Raw genomic sequence first — 8,766 nt, forward strand, 5'->3', positions numbered from 1 at the left:
TCCCCAAGCTGCCAACTCCAGAGAGAGGCCAAGAGATAGAGGAATACATGGTGAACACCCTAACGGGCACCATGTCTTTCTTCAAGAGTCTGCCAGATCTCTCATGCGCCATGTTATATAAAATTTGTAGGATGTTGCTCACATGTATACAAGTTTTTAATGAGCCTGAGCAAACAGGAGCCCCATGGCTATCACCCTTGGAAGGAAACAAAGGCTTATGCTATGATCTGAGTGGGCAACTTTCGGAAGAAGTCCTTTACGGATTCTATGCCAGATGTATGTTCTTGCCATTGAATAATATGCTAACCTTTGAAGAAACATTCTACACTAGATTCTTCACCTGGCAAACGAAGATATTTGTGTCGGTAATCAGCAACCTAACATCCAGTTTTGTAGGTTACTCAGCGGTGGAGCTGAAAAATAAAGTAACAATGCAATTTCTGCAAGTGCCCGACAAAGAAAGAAGAATCAGATACGAGAAGGCACTGGACGCGCAAAAGGCGCCTCGGGTTCCAAAATTCAAAGGTTATGTCCAAAGGTCAAACACTAGGAAAATTGGATGCTTTGTGTGTGTTCAAAAAGTTTTCATAGTTCCTACATAGGAGGGGGCGAACCCTGGAAGTAGGGGATGAGAGAAAACACACACACACACACACACACACACACACTCACAAGCTACTTTACACAAAGGCCATGGAGATGGACCAATGAGAGTAAATCTAGTTTAATCAATTTAAAAACACTTAGTAAAAGAACCAATAAGAATTAAGCTCTCTAGAACTATTGGACAGTCTCCCAAGGGGTCCAATGAGCATTCAGCAGCCCAATGGCTTGCCTGATTCCTATTGGCCAGGAGACAAAGGGGTCCAATGAGAGTTTAGTTGCATTAATTAATTACCTAAAGCTCTTACAAAAGAGGAAAGGGGGATACATGTCAGAAGGCTATCACTTATGCTACTTAACTTTCATTATCTAAGCTGGGAGAGGTCCAATGAGGTGCTAGCAAGAGCAAATAGCAAGAGGGGTCGACCAAGAGAGAGAGGGGGGGCTGAATTTTACAAGGCATTATTGCATATACACATACACACTAACTCATGTGTGAAGCAAGAAGACTATCTCTCTCTCTCTCTCTCTCTCTCTCTCCTTCTCAAGCTTTAACACTACTCTGGTAACTTAACAGGACATAAAAGTGTCCTTTCAGTGTTTTGGAAAAAAACTCCAAAACTATAGTAGATCCACTCATTTTGAAAAATCCTTTCATGAGCTTATAGTTCAAGGACTACTACATGTGGAAAAAATGAGAAATTTGTAAAATTTCTCATCTCTTGGTCACTACAAGCCTCCAAAGTTGATGAACTAGGGCATTTTGCCCAAAGCAGCCATTTCTTATGGTTGATTGCATATAAATAAGAGTGGGGATTTTTGTAGGACATGAGATAAAATGTCCTGTTAACTTCAATGGGTTGGTGATCAAAATATATGATTGCTTTTATCTCACTAATGTTTTTTGGGCAAAAAAAATAGGTACAAAAGAGTTGCATTTTTGCCATTCTATGGACCTATCATCAAAGTTTCTATAGTCACGCTCAATACAGATACTATATACATGTTTTCCTAGTTCCCTTTGGGCCTTTGGATTCAAAAGGAGCCATGGAGCATGTCAAAAGGATAATGGGTCTCTTACTAAGTGGAACCTTGTGGACAATGATAAAGTGCTAAATACAGCAAACATGAAAAATTTGGGTTTAGCATTATGACCTCTAGAAACTCATAGAAACTACTCAATATCTAGCCAAGTTAGATATGGTTAGTACCTACAAAATGCACATAGTTGGCCTAAGAAACTAACAATATCAAGAAAGTTATACTTGCTAGTCTAAAATGTCTCGTATTCATCAGCATCAAAAATCTCAACCATCATCATGTACTATGCTATATAGTGTATTAGGTCCCCCAAAACTCAAGGAAGATTAGCTTTATGTTATGCATTCCCACTTACACAATCAAAATTGAAATTGGATATCAAGAAATCCACCAAAAAAATCATAGAAGTACTAATTTTGGTCAAAAAAAAACAGGATTATGCAATTCTTGTAAGTTGGTCATAACTTTCAATTTTAACACTTAGTTCTCCCTACAAGCATCAAAACATGTTGAGAACTATAAAGGCTTATTCTCTAGCAATCTAAACCTCACAAACATGAAGTTTAGTATAGGTGCAAAACTTTGAAAAAAAGCCAAAAACAAGACCCGTTTTTTCACACACTTTAGGTTCAAAAATGTTGTGCAAGAGTAAGGTTAATGGTGAGATCAATATTCCAAAAAAAATGTCGAATTTTTTTTGGCTCATAAGGCAACTTTGTGGATAATAGCACCTAGAAATACATTTTCATACTCTTCAAACAATTCAAGCAAAATGGTCACTAACAGGACACAAAAGAGTCCAAGGACATATAAGTGTCTTGTTACCATTCTAGTCTTAACAATGAGAAGCTTACCACCTACTCAAATATTGTGAGAAGGGAGGCCTACACCAACAACTCTTGGCTTTGTGATGCAAATCCAACCAAGAGCCAAGCTTCAATGCATGCTCATCTCCTCTACCATGCTAATTACTAAGCTATGTTATACTTTTTGTTGCTCTCTCCACCCAAGCACTCTTGTTTTTCTCATTAGGAATCTATTTAATGAAATTCTCACTATGTTCATGCTATTTTCCGCTACACATAAGTTACTAGGCCATTAAATGCTACATTGGTATCAGAGCACAAGGTTTCTCTTTTCTTGCTCAAGAAGGGAGGTCCTAAGCTAGCTATAAATGTTTGGTATTATTAATCGCATTTGAGTAAGTTGAATAGGGATTTTTCAACCTTGTAGTGCGTCTACCTTCGTGTAGATAATGAGGCATCACCATCAAGAGACATGGTCTTAATAGTGGAGTCCTATGGGGCTTGCCTACGGTGTTGGACGGGTACGCCGCGACGGACGTCAGCACAGCGAGAACTCACCTAACAAGTAATGTCAGCTAAGGACGAAGCTCGACCCGCAGGCGTGTGGAAGCAAGCATAAGATGTCAACCTACACTCGACCGACTCCTAACTAATTCCTACAGAGGTCCCTACCACTTGTCTAAGTCACAGTCTTCAAAAGTGCAAAAGAGGATTCTTCCTACAACGCTTGCTAGAGCCGAACACCCATCAAACACTTTCGAAACACCATAGAACTTGAAGGAGACCCTACTAATACCTATAGGCTGCTCTCCCTAAGGTATATGAACCAAAATCACGACCCAAAACACCCGGTGCAGAAACACGTAGGATGTCTGGCCGAAATCTGCAGGTCTTCGTTTCCGAAATCTGAAGTGCCTAATGTGTAGCTCTACTCAATGTGAACGTGTGGATATGCTGCAATGCGAAATCAAATAACATATGCTCACCCAAAAAACCGATGAAGCTCGTAGAAGGAGCTCCCAAAGCCGGACCGTACGCACGCAATGTTGGTATCGGCTTGTAGCTCTAGTCAGGGGCAACACGCTGCACTTCTCCGCACTCGATTCCGACCACCGTAGCACACGTAGCGTCAAGACAAAGCTCACACTCTCTCTCACGTACACAGCACGCTCACTCACAGACTTAAAACTTGTTTTAAAATGACAAGAAGTTTTTCATTAAGATCAAAAAGTGGTATATATACCTTACAACTTATCAAGCACTAAAGTTCCACAATCAACCATCTACTCCATCTAACTATCAAAACTGGGATACAAGCTGGAAACTTCTGTAAGTTCTAATATTTACAAGGTGAAAAATCGGGTTTTCTTTAACGAATGAATAATTACATAAAATAATAGTCCACCGAGTAGTTAGATGTTGTGGGGGGTGTCCAGCTTCTAACATCCCCTCCCTCCTTGTTCATGTCGTCCCCGACATGGCCTTGAACCTTTGCTTCATCTTAGAGTCTCCCGCATCTTTAGCAGTGATTCGTACCATGCATGTAGATTTAGCATTGTTGGGCCGAAGATATCTGTATGCATGGTGAAGAAACCCGTGTAGAATGCTTCTTCAAATGCCTGGAGGTGATAGGATGAGAGAAACATAATTCTTTGATACAACGCATGTATCACCTCCTTGGAAGACTGACCTGACATATCATAAGCGCATGTGTATGTGTCCTGGAAGAAGAATATGCTGTCAGTCACCTGTCCTGGTTTGAAGGTCTCAAACAGTGCTAGGATGGTTCTGCAGATCTTTCTCATCATAATGCATGTAAGGTCAGGTGAGCCAGTGAACAACTTTATGGCGCCCATTAGGGTTTTCACCATGTATTGTACACTTATTCTCTCACTTGCCTTCACGCCTGGCAGCTTTGGGTAGTTCAACCAAGTGGGTTGGCTTCTTTGTAAGATTTCTTGTGCTTTCCACGTCCTAACCCTTGGTAGAGGACAGAAGCTGAGGTTATCTCTAATGTGTTTTGGTGCCTCTATCAAGTGTATTAGGTATTGCGGGTACTTGGTAAGCCAAGCCTTCCTCCACTTTGGCTGAGAATCCACTATTAGCTTTACTCCTTCTGGCCTTGAGGTGTCTGCGTTGTAGAGAGGGACCGTTGGCTCTTCACAGATTCGCCTGTTTATTGTTGATGCCCCATACTTCAGCAATGGATATGGGAGAGAGGGTTGAAGCCATTCACACTTGAGATTGCTGGCGGCGATTTTCTTAATTGTCATAGATTTGAAAACCCTCTGTTCCCATTCCAAGGCTTCCTTTGTGCTTTCTCTGAGCTCTGCCTCTATTGCTTTACGCAATTTTTCCTCCTCTTCTTGTGTTAGATCCTGGAGCTCTTGAGAGGAGCCTGCTATGCTTTCCTCTGGCATGGGGTGTCCACAGGATCTGCCACATTGTCGAGGTCGATGCCCTCATTGGCAGCCGGCCCTGAGCTCTCTGCTTCTGCTTGTTGCCGGCCTTTCAATTCCTCTATTTGCTTGAGGAGTGTCTGCTTTTCCGCTTCAGCTTCACCGCCCATAGTCACGAGGAGGTCATTAAGTTCAGCATTTACCTTTTCAGCCTCCTCGAGCTTTATCTTTATGCTCTCCAATTCTTCTTGTAGGACTTTTCGGCTGTCCTCCAGTCTTGTTTGCATTGCGATAGAACCTTCAGCCATCATCAACCTCTGCTTCTTCTCGCGAGTCAACTCCTTCTGGAGTTCTTGCATCTGCTCCTCATATATTTAACTCTCGGAAATGATTTGAGTCGAGCTTGTAGCTCTAACTCTCGCAGGTGATGCTCGCAGCCTCTGGATGGTTTGATCTTTGACTTTTAATTGGTCCTTGAGCTCAAGGACTTCATCCAGGCTTGATTCTTGTTCTATCTCTGCCTTTTCCTTTGCATTCCTCATGGCCTCTACTTCTTTAGTTTCCTCTGCTAGTTGGAGTGTCAGATTATCCCGTTCTTTTTCGGCATCTCGCAATGACTTGCTCAGTTGCAGACACTCTTCTTCAGCTGCTTGCAATCTTTTTGCTGCTACCACATTTGCTTCTTCCTTTGCTTGGCAGTTTTGTAGAGCCGTGGCCAAGCTGGCCTGGAGGTCAGCTTCTCTTTCTTTTTGTCCTTGGCTTTGTGCCCGCAGAATATCTTTTTCCATCTTAGTTTTTTCTTCGGTGGCCTTTATAGTTATTAATTCTTCGTCTGATGCCACCGATTGTGCTCTTATTCTAGCTAGCATTGTCATCACCACGTCCCACTCATTCGAGGACGAGTGCAGGTCTACCGTGTTGGTAGCAATTTCCTTTAGCTCGACTAGCCGAATGTCTGTCATCTGTTCTTTATGCTTTGTTCTCGCCAAGTCGAATGCGACTGTGGCAGCTTCTTCCCTTGTATAACCTGCAGCTAGCAGGTCCAAAAATGCATAATATGCCTCCCCGAGCTCTTTTTGTTCAGACGTAGGCTTGGTCTCTTCTTTGGGCTCAGGTTCTGGCCTTTGCTCTTGCTGCTCAGCCTGGTGTTCTTCTTGATTGTCCCCAGCCTCCCTATCTTCTGGTGGAGGGCTGCTAGGAGGTGGTGATGGTTGTGGGCTGGGTTTAGGGCTATCTGGTAAAGCTGTAGGTTTGCCCTTAAAGTCTCTATCTGCTTTTGTTTTTCTTTCCCTTTCTTGGTTTTCTTGTTCATCTAGCAATGTCTGCCTTATCTGCTCCACTTCTTCCTCGGTGAAAGGGACATGGGGAATGTTTTCCGCTGCAGCATCAAGAATCTCGAAATTCTTGATATAGTCTTTGAAGCGGTCCCTCTGCACTCTTCTGGAGGATCCGGACATAGACTCGAGAGATGGCTTCCATAATTCATTTAAATCACCCTTGAGAGCTCTTTCTGCTCGGAAACTCTCCATTAGCCTCTCGAGTCTAGCCTCTTTTTGTGATCTTGTCTCTTTGGCCGGCACTTGAGCAGATTTCTTTTTTCCTTTCTTCTGCTCAGGTTGCTCCTCTGCCACTGGCTCTAGTCATCTCTTCAACCTTGTAGCCACCCTTGGTGCTCGTTGTGGCTCTTCTTCTTTGTCTTCCTTTACCCTTAACCAGTCATTCTGAGATGGGGGGTCGGGCCACCTTCCCTTGGCGTGTAGTGCTGCATAAATTACCTTGGTTATCATTTCTCCTGGAACTATGTAGGTTGGCTTTTTGTTTCCCATTTTTACCAAGCTATCATGTATGTATGCCGCATAGTTGATTATCTTTGGGGTGCCTTTTTTCATTGCCCAAGTAAACGTTGTGGCAATTACACCTGGCGGCATCCTGTACTTCTGTGGCCTCTTCGTGCACATGTGGAAGTATTGGTTGTACAATTGGCTCATGATCGCCACCTTTGGGTTGGCGATGTCTTCGAAGGTGTAATTAGCCTTTTTTTCTTTGTACACCTTGACTTCATCCCTTCTCTTTGTCACATTGTCTCCCTGATTGGAAATATCTAGTGCATGGGCTACAACCCGCTCTGTGATAATGATCTCTGTATCGGGTCTGCCGTGCAAATCTGTCACTTTGGCCACTCCATCCTCTTTGATGCTTGTTACAAACTCCCATACTCTTTTCACGTCCACTCCTGCTGGTATTGCTTCGAAATAGTTATGGAGGTCAATTTTCTCCAAGTAGCCGGCCATTTTGCTTCAAACAGAATTCTTAATGGGCTAAACCTTAAGGTCTTTAAAGCCCATTGTTGCACATTGCTCTTTTGTAGATGGCCCCCCCTTTGGATCCCTATTTTCTCTCCTTTGGATACCTATTGTGGCCGTTCTGCCAACTTAACCAATATTCTAGCTTTTTATCCCCTAGAACTTCCCCATATTAAATGATCAATTTAACATGAGAAGATTATTTAGGAGAATTAGATATTAGTTATTATGACACCCTTTACATTCTCTGGCTGCAAAATAGACATATTTCACAAGAATTGGAGCACATGATCACTTTCTCCGTGGGTGGGGGCACCAAAATAATGCTACCGTGCAAGTGACAAGGAAAAAAAGTACCTCTATAGCCTTGCACAAGTCACACTGTTGGAAGGAAGAACTATTGTACCGCCGAAACCACTTGTGATGAGCACTTGTAAAGTTTTATGAAGAACCCTTTTAGCATGAATAACACTTGTAATTAGGAGAAACCAAGGGCATAAATACATAGCTTGTCTTAAGTAGATGTCCATAGAGCATCCATAGGCTAAAAACAGATAAAAGATGAGAGATTTATGGCCACTCGAAATTGGGGGTGTACTCTCTCTTGCTCAAAAATGAGCTCTCAGGTGTTGCAGTTATAAAATGGGGCCCTTTTTTATTTTTTATTTGAAGAGATTTCTTCTCTCTCCTCATCCAACAAGGTTCTCTTGCAAGGCTCCATTTAGTTGGTCCATTTCTTGTCTTATTTGGATAGGAAATGGGCCATCCGGTGATTTTTAGGCCAAGGGGTGGGGCTAATTTCCAGGGGACCAAAATGATGGCCATGTGCTTGCAGGCAGTGGGAATCCAAAATGGTGCTACCTTCTCCCCCATGAAGCCCACGAGCCCCCATGGCCAAGGCTTGAGAGAGCTCCTCTCTCCTTTGATACACCCCTAATGGGCACCCCATCCTCCCCTTATACCACCCATTTCCTCCTTCCCCCTTCCCATGTGGGTTAATCCCAATGTCACATGGCATCTTCCTCTTGCACTTCTCCAACTCCTTCCTCCCCCCAGAAAATTTCCATCTTGAACCCCTTCTCAAGACCAACTTCTCAAGAGCATAATGCACCGCTCGGGCCACCAAATGCGACGCCGTAAAGCACGGCTTCGAGCCCATTACTTTGACTATCTCTAGAAACTTAAAATCTCAACATTTCTAACTTTAGATCATCAAGTTGTCTCATTTTCCTTTGTTGCATGCATCTGCAACCACCTTTTAAGTCGAGATCACCCACTTCGGATGCATATAACTCATAGTGTACAAGTCCGATTCACAAGTTATAAAGCATGGCTGAAAATACTCATTGAAAACCATGTTTTAGGCACTCAAACAACCCAAAACACTAGTACCCAAGCCTGGAAAAACCAAATCTTGTACATGAATATTTACATGGTCACTCCCAAGACTCGAAGCACTACGTACACATATATACATGAAGCTAGTGAGGAAGGTTTTTGGCATGATCTAATGACTTTATGATCATCCAAAAATTTCATGACAATGTTGAGGGATACTATACACAACTTAGAGCTTCAATTTGAAGAAGGTGAACGTTATGAGGAGAAATTGGA

The sequence above is a fragment of the Adiantum capillus-veneris genome, chromosome 16, assembly GCF_014529385.1.
Source record: "Adiantum capillus-veneris isolate H3 chromosome 16, ASM1452938v2, whole genome shotgun sequence".
In the NCBI taxonomy this organism is placed as follows: domain Eukaryota; kingdom Viridiplantae; phylum Streptophyta; class Polypodiopsida; order Polypodiales; family Pteridaceae; genus Adiantum; species Adiantum capillus-veneris.